Source organism: Eumetopias jubatus, unplaced genomic scaffold, assembly GCF_037043125.1.
Source record: "Eumetopias jubatus isolate StellerSeaLion01/CBP00866 unplaced genomic scaffold, mEumJub1_p1.0 scaffold_4, whole genome shotgun sequence".
NCBI classification, from domain to species: Eukaryota; Metazoa; Chordata; class Mammalia; order Carnivora; family Otariidae; genus Eumetopias; species Eumetopias jubatus.
In genome coordinates, this window is record NW_028274810.1 from 91,885,842 (window position 1) to 91,904,013 (window position 18,172).

Below are 18,172 nucleotides of genomic sequence, written 5' to 3' on the forward strand. Positions count from 1 at the left end.
CCTGAAGTCACTGTTGATGGACTTGAGTTACTCATCTTTTGTGTATAATCATTTATCACGGTTCTCTGATTTTTACCTGATGTGGTTGTTGAATTTTTCCCTTCCTCTCCTTTTCCTGCTCTCACTGCCTTAGGATCTCTCATGTCCCTGGGATGTCCAGTTTTGCCCCCCTTCATGTTCATTCTCCACCAGGCAGTATCTCTTTAAAATATCGATCTGACTTTACCACTCCTTTTTCATATCTCTGCTTAAACCGTTTAGGATGTTGGGTGGTATTCAGGGGCATTCACCTTCAAAACAAACTCTACCCTTCTACTTTTTACTACAAAATCTTGTTATATTTAGTTATAGTAGCAATCTTCTGTATATATATATATATATGCATAGGATCTGTATGTTACTTTTTGTGTATTTAGTTAATCTCAACACTGTTAGTAAAGTATTGTGGTCAAGATCAAGACAATAGAGTCAGACACTCCTGCACCTTAGCCTTTCCCCTGTCTGTGTCTGTGACCATGGGCGAGTTTCTTTCTTTTTTTTTTTTTTAAAGATTTTATTTATTCATTTGCGAGAGAGACAGAGAATAAGCAGGGGTAGAGGCAGAGGGAGAGGGAGAAGCAGACTCCCTGCTGAGCAGGGAGCCCTATGTGGGACTCGATCCCAGGACCCTGGGATCATGACCCGAGCTGAAGGCAGATGCTTAACCATCTGAGCCACCCAGGTGCCCCATGGGCGAGTTTCTTAACCTCTGAGTTTTTCTCATCTAGAATTTGAAGATGATAATTGTATTTACTTCATATAATTCTAATAAACATAAAATGTGATGTATGTAAAGTACTTAGCACAGTGTCTGACACATGATAAGCACTCTGTAAATGTTAAATATTAATATTTCTATATTCAGCTAGTATTAGGGGACCAAATGTTCCCTTTGAACTATACTAATATTACACAGAATAAATCAGTGTCGTTATCACTGTCCTTAGGAATTCATGCTCCAAAGAAGAGAAGCTCAACAAGATGATACCATCTCAAAAGTTCTTAATTAAATCTTGAGCATGAAACAGTAGAAAGTCCTTAACAGTAGTCCCTATGTGTGCATAAATTTGATTAGAGGCTTTTGTGCCCATTATATCATTTAACCTTCACAATGGCCAGTCACCTCTCATGGTAACCTCTGCTGTCATTTGGAAGGGAGGAGGTATGCTTAGAACAGTGAATTTTACCAGGATAATCTGTACTATTGAAAAGCTTTAGGCATGCATTTAAGAAGAGAATACTAATAACATTAACTTCCTATTTAGGACAGGAGTAGAAAATTAGGAAGAAAAACAGAGAGAGAAAAAGGAATGGGAAAAAAATGAATTGGATAGCCCCAAATTGGAAACAACCTAAAAGTCCATCAACTGACGAATGTATAAACAAATTAGGGTGTGTGTGTGTATATAATATGGAATATTATTCTGCCATGAAAAGGCATGATGTACGGATAAATGCTACAACATGGATAAACCTTGAAAACATCATGCTAAGTGAAAAAAGTCACAAAAGACCACATATCGTATGATTCTGTTTATGTGAAACGTCCAGAATAGGCAAATTCTTTGAGACACAAAGTAGAATCATAGTTGTCAGAGGTAAGGAGATGGGGAGGGAGTACTAATGGGTATAGGCCTTCTTTTGGGGATGATGAAAATGTCTGAAGTTAGATAGTGGTGATGGTCACACAACTCTGTGAATATGGTGTTGTGAGATAATAGGAAATAACATATTTATTTTGAAGAGTTTTATTTATTTGGGAGACAGAGCGAGCAAGAGAGAGAGAATGCTCGAGCAGGGGCACAGGGAGAGGGAGAAGCAGACTCCCCTGCTGAGCAGGGAGCCTGACATGGAGCTCAATCCCAGGACCTGAGCTGAAGGCAGACGCTTAACTGTTGGAGCCACCCAGGCACTCCAATAGAAAATATATATTGCTCTCTGTCACTCCTTACTGGCACAGAGCTCCTAAAACCCTTGTAATTTACTAAGTGATAAGAACATTAGGAGCATCTCTTGTTCTAATGTTGGTCTTTTACCTCCATCGATGACACAGGGCTCCTAAAAGCCTTGTAAATTTCTAAGTGATAGCACTAAGATTGTCTTGATCTACTGAGGTGACTCTAGGTAGGCTCTTGGATGGCTCCTGGAGGGGGCTGGTACCAGAAAGACCAAATCATTGGAAGTTTGGAATTTTCAGCCCCATCGCCCATCCTAGAGAGAAGAAAGGGACTGCATATGGAATTAGTATTTGATCATACCTATGTGAGGGAGCCTCCATAGAATCTCAGGGATAGGGGGTTCAGAGAGCTTCGAGTCCAGCAACCATGTCCACACCAGTAATGAGTAATGTACTCCAACTCCAGGGACGGAAGCTTCTGCACTTGAGACCCTCCCAGACCTTGCCTTGTCTATTTATATCTCTTCATCTGGCTGTTCATCTGTTCATTTATGTCCTTCAATAAACTGGTAAAAGCAAGTACATGTTTCCCTGAGTTCTGTGAGCTGCTCTAGGAAATTCATCGAACCTGAGGAGAGGGTGGTCATTGGAACTTCTGATCTATACTGGTCGGCCACCTGGGCTTTCGACTGGCGTCTGAAGTAGAAGGAGAACAGTCTTGTGGAACTGAGCCCTAACCTGTGGGATATGACATCCTCAGGTTGATAGTGTTTGGATTGAGTTAAATTGTAGGACACCCAGTTGATGTCATGGAGAATTGCTTGTTATGGAAGGGAAAACCCCATATATTTGATGACAAGAGGTGTCAGAAGCGAAGTGTTCCAAGTGGTAAACGAAAACACAATAGGAAATAACTGAGTTTTTCCCTACAAAGGGAAGTGGAAAGACTGGAGTTTTTCCATTACAGCTATAAACAACTGAATTGTATAAAAAGGTGAACTTTATAGTGTGTTAACTATTTCTCAATAAAGCTATTATTTTAAAAAAATGAATAAGACTTTGAGTGGTTGTGTCACCAGCATGTATAAGGATCTGTCAGAGGCATCAGCCTTAGAATTTAATGCTGAAAACCCTGAAGCTAGAAATGAATCCAGTTAGGGAAGTAGCTTAGAAATTTAGGAAATAGATTTCAACAAAAACATCCTAATCGGCGAGCTTGGGGCGGTAGCGACGGCGACTGCAGCCACTTCGGGCGGGCTCTGGGATCGGGGTCCTGGGCAGCGGTCGGCCTGGCCATGCTGCAGCTGCAGGACTCGGTGGACTCGGCGGGCACGAGCCCCACGGCGGTGCTGGCGGCCGGCGAGGAGGTCGGCGCGGGCGGCGGCGCGGTTGGGGGGCGGCCGGGCGCGGGCACGCCGCTGCGCCAGACGCTGTGGCGGCCGCTCAGCATCCACGACCCCACGCGCCGCGCCCGTCTCAAGGAGTACTTTGTGTTCCGGCCCGGCACCATCGAGCAGGCAGTGGAGGAGATTGGCGTGGTGGTGCGGCCAGTGGAGGACGGCGACATCCAGGGCGTGTGGCTGCTGACCGAGGTTGACCACTGGAACGAGAAGGAGCGGCTGGTGCTCATCACAGGCCAGGCGCTTATCTGCAAGTACGACTTCATCAGCCTTCAGTGCCAGCAGGTGGTCCGCATCGCCTTAAATGTGGTGGACACCATCTCCTGCGGAGAATTCAAGTTTCTCCCGAAATCGCTCAACAAGCGAGAAGGTTTTGGGATTCGCATTCATTGGGACAAACAGAGTCGCCCTTCCTTCATAAACAGATGGAACCCCTGGTCCACCAACGTGCCCTATGTCACGTTCATAGAGCATCCGATGGCCGGTGCGGATGAGAAGACAGCCGCTCTGTGCCAATTGGAAAGCTTCAAAGCTATGTTAATCCAAGCTGTCAAGCCCAAAAAGAGAGTCCTCTGCTGGGACAAGCCAACGGTGTGCTGGTCTTGGAGCATCCCCTCCTCATTGAGACCTACGTGGGATTGATGTCCTTCATTAATGAGGCTAAATTGGGTTATTCCATGACCAGAGGCAAAATAGGCTTCTAGACGCTGCCCACAGGCAGACCTGGGGACTCGGGGTGTCAGGCCAGTTCTGCTGCCCCTGGCAGGGTCGGGCTGTTAACCTTTCAGGAATCTGAGCGCGATTAGAATAGTCAAATGAATCCTATACTCTAGCTGAATCTTGGACATCTGGTAATAGGAGCTACAGACAAAAAGCAAGACGAATCTAGCTGTTCCTGTCCTGGCCGGTCTTCCATCTTCTAGAACCTGTTTCTGTGTTTTTCCTGGAGTGTCTGCATTTGGCTTCTGATGGTCCTTCCCAGCCCAGCACTCTAGCATGTTAATAAACGTGTGATCCCACTAGAACCTCCCTGCTAGTGCTTCAACTGTGTAGATTGTTCCACCCAGGGAGGTCCCTAAACCCCAGTGCCTGTAGTTGCAAATACCTTTATACTTGGTGTCAAATTTTGTATTTTGAAATTTAATTCATTTTTTTAAAGCTAAATGCAAAACAAGCCGACTGTTGAACTAAAGGAGAGACAGTCTGCCTCCTCAGCTCCTGAATGAACAGCTGCTTTTGTGTAAATATGTGTTTGACCTAAAGTCACACTTTTTCTAAAATTATGTTGTGTTAATACCTCTGGCATCTTTGCCAGGCCCAGAAGTTTGCAGGAAGTCATTTTTAGACAATTCATTAATTTGAGAGTCACCTTGATAGTTCTTTGCAAACAATTTGACAACTATGCCTAGTCTAGATTTGTATTCTCATACTCATTTAAAATGGGGGTTGCTTACTTTGCTTTTAAAGAATGCCCTTTTAAAAAGGACTGCATTAGATTCTCATCTCCTTTGCTGCTAACCCCTGGCTCGGTGACCGCAGTGCCCATGCAGACCGGAGGCTGTCAGTGTCGCCCTGACCACGCCTGAGCCGTGGCGGCCTGCAGAAGAGCATGTACATGTGGGAACCAGGGCACGCTACCCATGCGCCCACCCGTCCTCGGCTTGCTGGCTTGACTGGGAGCATTTGTTATCAGCTTGAAGTGCTGGCTCACAGGTTTCTTCCTCCATATTTACAACTCTGGTGTAGCTTTAGTCGGCATGGTTGTGCTCCAAATGCAGCAGCCTATGAAAATCGAAAGGCTGCTTCCACACCACCTGGGTCTTGAACCTTCGTTTTTGGTCTTGTAGTAAAGACATTTACAATCGAAAAAAAAAAAAAAATCATAATCAACAGTACCAGACGTGGAGGAATGTTGGGGTACAACCAAAAACCTCATTGTCTTTTGATGTATTTTATGTCTGAACTATGAATTATTTTTACTCTATCTTACTGTTTTACTAGTAGCTACGTCTTACCTGAGTTTTAGAGGGTGTTCTCAGCTAGGTAGCGAATGCACCACTATAGTAGCCATTCTAGGGGCATTGTTTGATGTCACAAATATGGAACACCTGACTGGGCTGTGAGAGCAATGTTAGTATTTATGGATGAAACACATAAGACATCTGTGTTTTAGAAGTAATGACTCTGCATTTCTTTAGTTCTTAGTTAGCTTAGTTCTTGTATATTTTTGCCTCGGTTGAGCCACTCTGGGTAAATCCTCATACAACTTGACCTTTCTTGCCTTTCCAGCTGTCCATCCCATTCTTTATCCATCGAACTAACTGTTTGATCCCCTTGCCTTTCTAGTCCGTTTCATAGACTAGCAGATTATTACCCCAGCTATCACAGCTCTTTCTGCTTTGAAACTCTCTAGTAAAGTCTTCTAGAGAAAATAGTTTCTGGACATATCTATCCAAGAGTTGTTTAGACAGTTGTTGTTTCAAAGGTCTAAGATCCAGACTCTTGGGTTAGCCTTCAGCTAAGGCTCTGTGTTAATTCTCATCTCTCCCTAATTTTACTTGGTTTTGGCTAGTCCTTCACACCTGTTTGGTAGGTGCTAATTCCTACGTTGTTGCCTTGATGCTCTCTTCTCAGCCTACACCTTGCTAAAGAACCTGTTGACAATTTTTTCAATATGGTTGTCTTCACAAAATTTTCCATTCTGATAATTCCTCGACTCTTAACACCTAAATATAATTTTGTCAGTTCACAATATTTGGAAGCTCCATGATCTTACAGAGAGACAGATGTGTAAATCTAGGATGGGTAAGGTGAGGAAATGAGGAAGTACATCTGTTAGGTTGTGTTTTATTACTCATAGTGGCTCCCCCAGATTAAGGTTTCAGTAGTCTTGGGCACTTTGCAAAGCACTGGCAATGTGGTCTCACTGATGATCAAATGGGAAGGTGTTTTTTTATCCATTTTCTTGCATATTCAAGGCAATGAACCTTAGTGTTGTATTTAGAGGTGAAAAGCATTTAGTAAACAGAAGGACAGCTACTTGTGTTGAAGTCTATTGTCTAATTATCTGTTTGTGCTGTAGTGATTGACATTTCTTCATCTGTGCTGGACTTACCTTTAATTGTAGTCTATTTTGATTATGGTAGCGGTGATACAAAAGCATTTGTTAAAATGCGGAAATGCCTAGGTTAATGCAGAAAGAGCAGTAAAATACAATACAGACACTTAGAAAATATGTTGATGGTCTTATTGGAGTCATCTTTGTTCTTACTGCTGACAGAATTGCATATGCACTGTCCTCTGACTTTTGGGAACAGATCTTTTCCTTAAAGTCACTTTGCCATTTTATTTTCCTCATGACTTGACATACTATGCCATATTGGTGACAAACTGTTCTTCACTGTACCCTCCCTTGTTTAACTCTACATCCTCTCATGCTACATAACAAAAGTCTTATTAACCAAAATGTAAATGAAGTTGGAATTCAGAGGAGAAAGTGTAGGAACAAGCCAGAGTTAAGAGGCAGGGTGTTGTATTGGGAAGACAAGGGCTTTTCAATTAAATCTGTGTTTTAATTGTAGCTCCAGCCTTTACTGTTTCTGGGGTTGGGGCAATTGAGTTAACCTCTCTGTATTTCAGTTTCCTCATCTCCGAAATGGAATAATATAATACTTCCTATCGCACAGAAGGAGACTGAACCAGTGTTTATTGTTGTAGACAGAGACATTAACTTTGGATTGAATTTTGCTTGCAGGGCATTTATTCCTTAACAGATTTTCAGTGAGCATCTACTATGGATTAGGTGCTATGTTAAATGGTGGATATACAAAGGAGACCAATAAGATGCAGTCTTTATCCTCAAAGGGTTCAAACTCTTAATATTGGATTCTTAACTTGTGTCCATGCCTTTGATTGTGTAGAATAGCAAAGACACATTAAGTGTGTTGGTGGTAAAAATTTTTAGTGCCGGTGGGGCAGGAAATGGTCCTGCAAGGTAGAAGGTAAATTCGTAGCTTGGATATGCTTCAGAAACTACAGAAATGTGTGGTCTTAAAGATTGTGAAGTAGATGATTGCTAGTAGTGGAATTATTCTCATCCAAGTGAATCCGTTTTATTTTTTTTAAGTTTTGTTTATTTAAGTAATCTCTACACCTAGCGTGGAGCTCAAACTCATGACCCCTAGATCAAGAGTTGCATACTCTATTGACCAAGCCAGCCAGGCTCCCCCAAGTGAATCCATTTAATTATCTTTGGATCTTAAAGTTCCATATTCATAAGTTTTTGAGTCATTATCAAAGAAGAAGACTTTTCCTTGCCTTAACTTCAGAATAATTAATGCATGTTTTCTTTCATGGTTTTCGTGTTGATACTGTTTGTAAAAACAACACATATTCATTAGACAGTATTCATTACAAAATTTTGAATTTTGCCTTGGCAAAAAGAAACAGGACAGTGGGTGGTATGTAAAAGGTTAACTTGTCTGCAGAGTACCTGTGAGTTAAAAAAAGAAAAAAAAGCAACAATCTAATAGAAGATTGAGTAAATAATAAAAATAAAAATTCATAGGAAAGAATGCTATTCCCCCCATAAAAAAGAAAGAAAATAAAAGATGCCCATCCATTATTGAATGGGAAATACCATTTTTTAGCTATAATATCAAGTATCTATGAGAAGGGAAGAAATACAACACTCATGTATTTGTTCAAGAGTTACTTTTACCATCCTGGAATTAAATCTGGCAAGAAAATAGCAAAATATCTTTCAAGAGGAATTGTACATATCTACTCTGGAATATTGTGCAGCTAATACATGAATGAGATAGAACTGTGTGATAACCTGGAGAGATTTTCATAATAAATTAAGGAAAAATAAAGCATTTTGCAAAATAACTTTAGTATGACTCCATTTTTCTATTTAAAATAAACATGTATTTGATTATGATTATTTGTATGAGTCATTAAGGGGTAGCCAACTGTATACCAAAGAGTGTTAATGTTGTTTACCTCAGGCCACTAGAATTAGTTACTTGGGGAAGGGGGTTATTACCTTTATATTTGTTTCAATTGATACTTTTGTCATTTAAAAAAGGAAAATAGATTAAAAAGCAACAACAGGAAGAAAAAAAAGCCCTTGGAGTCCCATTACTTGGATGTACAGATACATATTTCTTTTCATAAATGGAAGAATACTATACAAGCTATTTCATAGTCTTTAAAAAATACTATCATTTTTTAGCAGGTTTATAATAGATACATGGGTATACTTATGTTTTAATTTTTCTAAAAAACCACCGGGGCCATTTTAACACCTTTAAAATAAAGTTAACATGTATATATTTAAAGTCTTGTATCAATTTTGACGTCTGTATATATGCTCATGAAATTATTACTACCATCAAGGTAATAAACATAATTATCACCCCAAAAAGTTTCCTCCTACCTCTTTATAAATCCCTCTGAGCTGCAGTACCCTCACTCCATTCCAAAGGCAAGCATTGATCTGCTTTCTGTCATTATAGATTTATTAGAATGTCATATAAATGAAATGAGAAAGCATAAACTGATCTGGCTTTTTTACTCAATAGATCTGTCCATATTGTTGCATATGTTAGTAGCTCATAAAAATTACTGATATACTATGGATGTACCACAATTTGTTCACCTATTGGTGGATATTAGAGTTGTTTCCAATTTGGAGCTCTTAGAGCAAAGTTCTGTGAACATCTGTGTACAAGTCTTTTTATGGATATATTTTGTCATTTCTCTTGAGTAAATACATAAGAGTGAGATGGCTTGGTTCCATGTAAATGTATGTTTTAAGCTTTGAATTAACTGCAAACCATTTTCCAGATATTTGTGCCATTTTACATCCCCACTAGCATTGTGTGAGAATTCAGGCTGTCCTGTCTCTGTTGAATTTTCTTAATACCTTTTCCCAAAATGTGTTATATATATTATATGTGGGTCTATTTCTGGATTCTCTATTTTTCCATTGATCTAGTTGTCTTTCTTGATGCCAGTACCACACTGTCATGATTTCTAAGGCTTGTAATAATTCTTGTAATGAGATAGTATTAAGTCCTCTAATTTTATTCTTCTTTTTCAAAATTGTTTTGGCCATTCTAGGTCTTTCGCTTTTTTATGGCAATTTAATTTAATTTAATTTAATTTTTTGCATTTTTATTAAGTTTTTTATCTTAATTCCAGTACAGTTAACTATGTTAGTTTTAGAATCAGTTTTCTCTACAAATATTTTCTACAAAAAAGCCTGTTGGTTGGGGCTCCTGGCTAACTCAGTTGGTAGAGCATGTACTCTTGATGTCGTTTAAGTCCCGTGTTGGGCATAGAGCATATATTAAAAAAAAAAAAAAAAAAAGCCTATGGGAATTTGATTGGGTTTGTGTTGAATACTATAGATAGAATTGACATCTTACAATATCGAATCTTCTGACCCATGAACACAGCATATTTTCACAATTTGTCTTCTTTAATTCCCTCAGCAATGTTTTGAAGGTTTTAATGTACAAGTCTTTTTTAATTTTGTCAAATTTATATCTTTAGATGCTGTTATAGATGGTATTTTTCCTTTCAATTTTTAATTTTTCATTACTAGTATATGGAAGTACAATAGAGGTTTTTTTTTTCAGTCTGTTATATTGCAGTCTTGCTAAAATTCATTTACTAGTTTTATTAGCATTTTTTTATAGAGATTTCTTTGGATTTTCTATGTAAGTGCTTTTGTCATTCCTGAACAAAGACAAGTGAAGTAGAATTTTATTTCTTTTTCTTACTGCCCTAGCTTAGTACCTTCAGTATAATATTGACTGGAAATGATGAAAGTAAACATTCTTGGTTCCAATCTCAGAAAGAAAGTATTCAATCTTTTACCATTAAGTACGATGTTAGCTGTAGGTTTTTGAATTGTCTGGTCAAGGAAATGCTTTTTTATTCCTAATTTTTTGAGAGATTCATTATTTCAATCAGGGATAGAAATTGGATTTTATTGAATGTTTTTCTTAAACATTTTGAGACGGTCATGGTTTCTTTTGTTAACTACTTGCTTTATATTACTTGATATTTAAATAATAGACCAACTTTGCTTTCCTGAAATAAAATTTGTCTCTGAGGTAGGTTTTATTTGTTTGTTTTTACATTATTGAATTTGGTTTGCTACAATTTAGGTTTTTTTTGCATCTTAAGTTCATGAGGGATATTGGCTTGTGGTTTTCTGATAATTTTCATATTTGGGCATCTGGGTAATGTTGACCTCATAGAATGAGTTGGTAAGTAGTCCCTACTATTAAGTATTCTAGAAAAGTTTGTATAGAATTGATACTATTTCTTTCTCAAATGATTAGTAGAACTGACTGATGAAGCCATGGGAAAAATAGGTCCCATAATGAGAAGAAAATGAGTCAAAACTGATTTGTAACTGACAAAGCTGTTAGAATTAGCAGACAAAATAGTTATTAAGTACAGTTATTATAACTGCATTTCACATGTTCAAAAAGTAGTGACATCCATGACCTAATTAGAGAAACATAATTGATAGAAATAGTAGATAGAAATTAGTAAGGCTATAGAAGAATTCAGTAGCACAGTCAACCAACTTGACCTAATTGACACAAAATACTCAACAGATACATGAGTGCAATTGTCAAATTTACCAAGATTGACCGTATTGTGACTTATAAACAAGTTTTAATTTCAGAGGATTCAAATCAAAGCAGGTATGTTCTCTGACCACAATGCAATTAAATTGGAAATCAGTAAGATAAACATCTCTGGAAAATCCCCCAAATATTCAGAAACTAAATTCTGTATAACCCAAGGGTAAAAGAGGAAATCAAAGGGAAATTATAAAGTATTCTCAGTCGCATGGAAATAAAACCCAAATAAAAATTTGTGCTTGTATTCATTTCCTCTTGCTGCTGTAACAAATCACCATAAACCCGGTGACTGAAAACAACACAAATTTATTATGTCACAGTTTGGGAGGTCAGAAGTCCAGAATCAGTTTCATTGGACTAAACTTGAGGTAGCAACAAAAATGTATTTTTTGGGAGAGAATCTGTTCCCTTGCTTTTTCCATCTTTTAGAGACTACCTACTTTGCCCTGGGCTCTGGCCTTTCCTTCCTGTTCAAAGCCAGCACCATAACATCTTCAGATGTCTCTGATTCTCTTGCTTCCCTCCCAATTGTATGGACCCTTTTGATCACATTGGGCCTGCTAGGTTAATTCAGAATAAGAGTCTCCCTCCCTTGGGGCGCATGGGTGGCTCAGATGGTTGAGTGTCTGCCTTTGGCTCGGGTCATGGTCCCGGGGTCCTGGGATCAAGCCCCACATTGGGCTCCTGGCTCGGTGGGGAGCCTGCTTCTCCCTCTCCCTTTGCCTCTCTCCCTGCTCATGCTCGCTCTCTCTCTATCTCTGTGTCTCAAATGAATAAATAAAATCTTTAAAAAAAGTTAAAAGAATTAAAAAAAAAGAGTCTCCCTCCCTTGAGATCCCTTAAGTTAATCACATCTGCAAGGTCACTTTTGTCAAGTAAGGTAGCCTATTACAAGGGTGCAGGGATTGGGACATGGACATCTTTGGCAGTACATTGTTCTGCGTACCACTCTGCTAATGTAGTATTTAGGTGGCAGTTTAGACCTCTGAATGCACATATTTAGATATATGTGGTGGCTCAGTCATTAAGCGTCTGCCTTCGGCTCAGGTCATGATCTCAGGGTCCTGGGATCGAGCCCCGTATCAGGCTCCCTGCTAGGCGGGAAGCCTGCTTCTCCCTCTCCCACTCCCCCTGCTTGTGCTCTCTCTTTCACTGTGTCTCTTTCTCTGTCAAATAAATATATACAATCTTAAAAAAAAAAAGAAAAATGGTCTCAAGTTAGTGATCTCAGCCTCCATGTGAAGAAACTGTTCAAATAAATTATGTAAGATGAATAAAATCTGAGATCTGTAAAACATGGTGACTATAGTTGACAGCACCATTCTGTGTAATGGAAATTTGCAAAGAGAAAAGAACTTAAATGTTCTTACCACCCCCCCAAATATATATGAGATGATAGATGTGTTAATGAACTAGGTGGAGGGAGTCTTTGCACAATGTGTGCATATATCAGATCACCACAATGTGTACTCTAAATGTCTTATTATTTTATGTGTCACTTATACCTCAACAAAGCTGAGATTTTTTTTAAAAAAAGAACAAATTAAACCCAACGGAAATAATAAAGATAATAGGGGAAATTTAAAAAATAGAAAACAAAACACTTAGGAAAAAAGACGAATACAATGAAAAATGTAATTATTGAGAACATTAAAAGTATTAACAAACCAAAATAAAAAAAAAAAGAACAAACCAACAGGTTGACTCTTACCTTCACAATGTGTAGTGTTAAAGCTGGAAGTAAAAAAAATTTTTCAACTTTACATTTTTATTTTAATTCCGGTTAGTTAGCATACAATGTTATATTAGTTTCAGATGTACAACGTAGTGATTCAACATGGAAGTAAAAATTTTTTTGTTAAAGATGTATGTTTTTGGTGGAATTCTGTCTAGAATCCTCATTTTGTTTTCTTTTTTGGTTCCAGCGCTAGACCCTGAGCAGACTAGTTTATACTATTTAACCTTATGTGAAGAAGTCATAGAGTATTTTAACATACGATGAGAAGCATAATCAACATGCCATCCATACATTTCAAATAGTAACTCCTGAAAAGATGCTGGAAAACAATGACAGACTTACTCCTTAGTGTTTCTTTAGGTTGACATCTCTCAGTGACCCATCAGTCTTACTTATCACCATTCTTAGTTTTTCTAGTTCATGTACATCTCCATTGTAAAAACTTACCTTCTCTCAACTGGGTTTTTTCTTTGCTCTGCCCCAGGTTCTTAGAAAAATCATCAAATTTTCCTAGGTTCTCATAAGGATCTATGGAAGAACAAAAAGATTAGGATCCCCAGCCTCAAGAAACTTTAGATAAAATTCTTGAATATATTGTAATTGGTATGATATAATGCCAACTTCTAGGAATTAAAAACCAGGATCTTAAAAAGAGAAATAACATGTGAAAAAATGATAGGAAAGAGACGAGATTAGAACTGGGTCTTAAGTGTGGGAACTCTGATTGGAAGCTCCATTATTGGAACATTCTACTCTTTATATACAACTCTGTGACAATGTAAGGAGGCCCTTCCCTTACCAGTAGTGAAGTATCTATTCTTAATAAGTCTTCATAGTGTTGTGTCTCTTCAGTCCAGAGACTCAGACTCTGGACGCACTCATCTTAAATCTTAGAGCTAAAGAGTTCATGTTATATTCCAAAAGAATAGAAAACTGGAAGGAACACGTTTTATAATTCAGGGTCTCTTATCTGGGTATTATGTGGCCACAAGATCTTCAGCTGATTCGTGCCATTTAGGCACTCCTAGACCATCTCATTCTTGTTACTGGATCATGGGGAAAAAATGAAAACCTCCTGCCAAACCAGAAAATGCTCTTCACAAATACAGGAAAGAAAGAAAATAGTTTTATTATTGAATAAGCACTAAGTGAACATTACATGCAACTCACTAATGAGATTACAGACAGAAGGAAATCTCACGCTTTCCTAAAGCCAGGCAAATACAATTCATTACATACATGTTTATACATGTACATTCATTACATGTGTGTACATACATGTTCTCAAGATAATTTGTCCTCATGTAGCAAGACTATACCAGCACCATTGCTGCTGTATCTAGTTCCCTGGAAATTCTCCTTGTAGTTGGGGTGTCCATCTGTGTTAGTCATTTGCCTTTATCCAGAGGAGAAATTAAACTTTGCATATGTTTATGATAAGCAGGTGGTTGCCTGGAGGAAACTCCTATGATTACAAGAAGAGATGGCTCCCAGACTCTTTTTTTTTTTTTTAAGATTTTATTTATTTATTTGACAGAGACACAGCAAGAGAGGGAACGCGGGGAGTGGAAGGGGGAGAAGCAGGCTTCCCGCCAAGCAGGGAGCCCGATGTGGGGCTTGATCCCAGGACCCTGTGATGGAGCCCGATGTGGGGCTCGATCCCAGGACTCTGGGATCATGACCTGAGCCGGAGGCAGACGCTTAACGACTGAGCCACTCAGGCGTCCCTGGCTCCCAGACTCTTAAGAAAGTCATTCCTGAGTTATAAAGCTGCCAAGAGTCTTCTTTAGCATTTAAAAAGATTTACACATATATCAGATGGATAGAGGAAGGATTTACAATTACAAGCTTTCTCTAGGCAAAGATCTAAGAAAAGGGGAAGCAGAAGACGTCTTTTCCCTTTTTGGCACCAGAAAAAAAAATGAAATTTTATTAACCCTTAATAGTTTACTGGGCACTTACTTGACTACTGAAGAAATAAATAATAAAGAAGAAGTGATCTAGTAAAGAGAAGCAAGTTTACCAACATGGTATCTTCAGTAAAAGTTGTTTTCAGATTTATATTGCATAGCTAGTGGAATATGTTGGGACTAAAAGTTTACCTCTCCTATGTAATTACCTCTTTCACATTCTTTTAATCTCTGTGGAATGATGATGCTTCCACTTTCTGGTGTAAAACAAATGCTGTTGAAGAGCTCCATGAGTTCTCCAAGTCCACTGTAGATCAAAAACCATATGTAAAATTCTAACATCTTTGGTAAGATTAACAGTTTGTTTTTTTTTTTTAGATTTTATTTATTTGTCAGAGAGAGTGCGCACAAGCAGAGGGAGTGGCAAACAGAGGGACAAGCACACTCCCCGCTGTGCAAGGAGCCTAATGCAGGGCTGATTCCCAGGACCCTGGGATCATGACCTGAGCCGAAGGCAGACACTTAGCTGACTGAGCCACCCAGGCGTCCTGAAAAGAGAAGATTAACAGTTCTTAAAATTTATTTCAGTAGTATTTTTATAAAGAGCGGTCCTAAAATCTAGAACAAAATACCTCCACTTCAGTCATGTAAGATAAAACAAGATTGAAACAATTAGTAAAAATCAGTTTTAAAAGCTTCACTCTTTCATTTCTTCAAATTTTAAATTGTTACAAATATTGAAGAACAGAGGAAATCCCATTGTTCAAATATCATAGTCTGAGTCTTAACATTAAACTTTTCCTCATTTCTTTCCAGACTTTACGTAAGTATTTTACATGGTTAATAAATGTAATACAGGTATAATTCTTTATGTTGCCTTTTCTCTTTTTTAACCTAATCTATTTTTAAGCCCTTAGCCTACTCTAACTAGCCCAAAGCCAAATCTTTGCTACTAGAAGCAGCTCATAAAAATCTTTGCTGCGACTTGGTCCTGGTCAGTTGATTGACACTTCAGCCGTGTAGTTCCGTCTTACGGTGGACTTCCTACAGACCAGTCAGGAAGTTTTTCTTTCTTCCTACTTATTTTTGACTAAAGTGACTTAATAAAAGTCATGTACATCTAACCCTTTTATAGTTCTTTACTGCCTGTTATTTTATCTTTCATGATTTACTTTCTTTCAAATACCAACCTGTGAACTTTTCTTTTCCTCCCTTAACAAAAATGTAGTAGATTGAACATACAGGGATTTTGACTAAGTTGATTTGTTAGGGCAGTTCCTATGGAAAGATCAAAACTATAAAGGTTTACATTCTTGTTTGCAGTTCAGTTTTAGAAAAACAAAGATTAGGGGCGCCTGGGTGGCTCAGTCGTTAAGCGTCTGCCTTCGGCTCAGGTCATGGTCCCAGGGTCCTGGGATCGAGCCCCGCATCGGGCTCCCTGCTCAGCGGGAAGCCTGCTTCTCCTCTCCCACTCTCCCTGCTTGTGTTCCCTCTCTCTCACTCTGTCTCTCTGTCAAATAAATAAATAAATCTTTAAAAAATAAAAAAAGATTATAAAAATATATAGTGTACATATTACTTGTGTTTTTTAAATGCTGGCAAGAAATTCAGCCAAAATATTCACAATATCTCAGAGATAAGATATTTTTTCCAACTTTATATCTGTCTAAATTTTATAAGTGTTCCTCAATGGGCATATCTTACTTTTATGATTAGAAAAAAATACATGTGTGGCACCTGGCTGGCTCCGTTGGTAGAATGTGTGACTCTTGATTTCTGAGTCATGAGTTCAAGCCCAGCGTTGGGTGTGAAGCCTACTATAAAAGTTAAAAATTAAAAGAGAAAGGTTATAAATGTTTTTCTTATAAAACCCTGCATTTTGGAAAATATTTAAGGAAGCTAACCATTTCCATCCTTTTATACTAAATTTCTACCCTCCAAGCTCCCCCTCCCCAGTTTGGGGAATTTTTCTAAGTCTTAAGGTGAATGATAGTCTGTGTATATATAGGAATTGTGACTGGCAGGACTAGGAGAAGAAAGAATAATCTAGATACAGAAATAGCATTGTGGGGGCACCTGTATGGCTCAGTCGTTAAGCGTCTGCCTTCGGCTTAGGTCATGGTCCCAGGGTCCTGGGATCGAGCCCCGCATCGGGCTCCCTGCTCAGCGGGAAGCCTGCTTCTCCCTCTCCCACTCCCCCTGCTTGTGTTCCTTCTCTAGCTGTGTCTCTCTCTGTCAAATAAATAAATAAAATCTTTAAAAAAAAATAAAAGTGTCTGCCTTCAGCTCAGGTCATGATCCCAGGGTCCGGGGATTGAGCCCCACATCAGGCTCCCTGCTCAGCGGGGAGCCTGCTTCTCCCTCTCCCACTCCCCCCTGCTGTGTTCCCTCTCTCACTGTGTCTTTCTCTGTCAGATAAATAAATAAATCTTTTTTTAAATAAAAAAAAGAAAAATAGCATTATGCTAGTGATAGGAGGCATGTGTGTCATTCTTCCACTTATTATACACTATTTCTGACATCTCTTAGAGTCAGGAGTTCAGATTAGTAACCAGGGCTTAACTACTTGGACTTTCTTTAGCCCTTATACGCCTGCAAAGAAGAGGCAGTGTACGTTCTAGATCATGTTTTACACACCATAGCTCTTCAGGATGCATTCTGCCTCTGTCTCTTAGCTGCTATTGATTCTTCTTATGTGATCTACCATTTTACATAATAGTTTTTCTCAGTATTCTAATTACGTCAGGCTTCAGGGAAGACTGTGCAAAATTACATGGGTTTAATAAAATTCAGTCAACTTACGAATCTTCTCTATTAGCCCCCTTTCTCCAAGCCCAGCACTTACCTCCTGAGTTGCACAGGGTTAGTTGTTAGCTTTTAATTTGCAAGATTAAAAGCTTGACTCCAATAGAGGTCATATAAAAAGTAAATGAAAAACAAGGGACTCCTCTACTTACAGGAATGACTTGTCAGGCCTTTACCAGATGTCATTAAAATGTATTGCATTGTGCTTTCTTTTTTAAAAGAGTCGTTACCAGTTACAATAGTTTTGATAGGGCACAATTTTCTGGAGTCTGTGTTCCATTCCAGGGGGGAGAGTTGAAAATGGGAACATTTCTAACTTGATACAGTCTTAGCATAAATTCTAAAACCTCTGTCAGAGAAAAGACAAAGAATCTTCTAAAACCCAATCATTAAACTTCTCTGTGTCCCCAGCATTTTTCTGAATTTATATATTAGTCATTTCCTAACAAGAGCATTCAAGGAAAACATCATTTTTCTGCCAATAATGTAAAAATTTGCAGAAGTCTTGAAATCATAGTATTGCTTTTTTGTTTATGTTTCCTTATTTTGTATTTTAAAGTAGTAGAAATTAAATGTGCCTATAGGAGTTGCGTTTTTATGAGGGGTAGGGGAAGCTGCTTTAGGTATCTCTAAATTCAGATAATTATGAATCTCATACAGAGATTGTCCCTTGTCCTGTGGTGCTTTCATTCAAGACAAGGGGGAAAGAATCC

The 18,172-nt window shown here is 38.6% G+C and overlaps 1 protein-coding gene and 1 pseudogene across 13 annotated transcripts in view; both read left to right on the forward strand.

Annotated features, from left to right (window-relative positions):
- Positions 1 to 18,172, forward strand: part of EIF4G3 (eukaryotic translation initiation factor 4 gamma 3) — a 336,241-nt gene that overhangs the window by 232,572 nt on the left and 85,497 nt on the right. The gene's annotated exons all lie outside the window — the stretch shown is intronic.
- LOC114199050 (tumor protein p63-regulated gene 1-like protein pseudogene) lies at positions 3,232 to 4,058 on the forward strand (annotated as a pseudogene).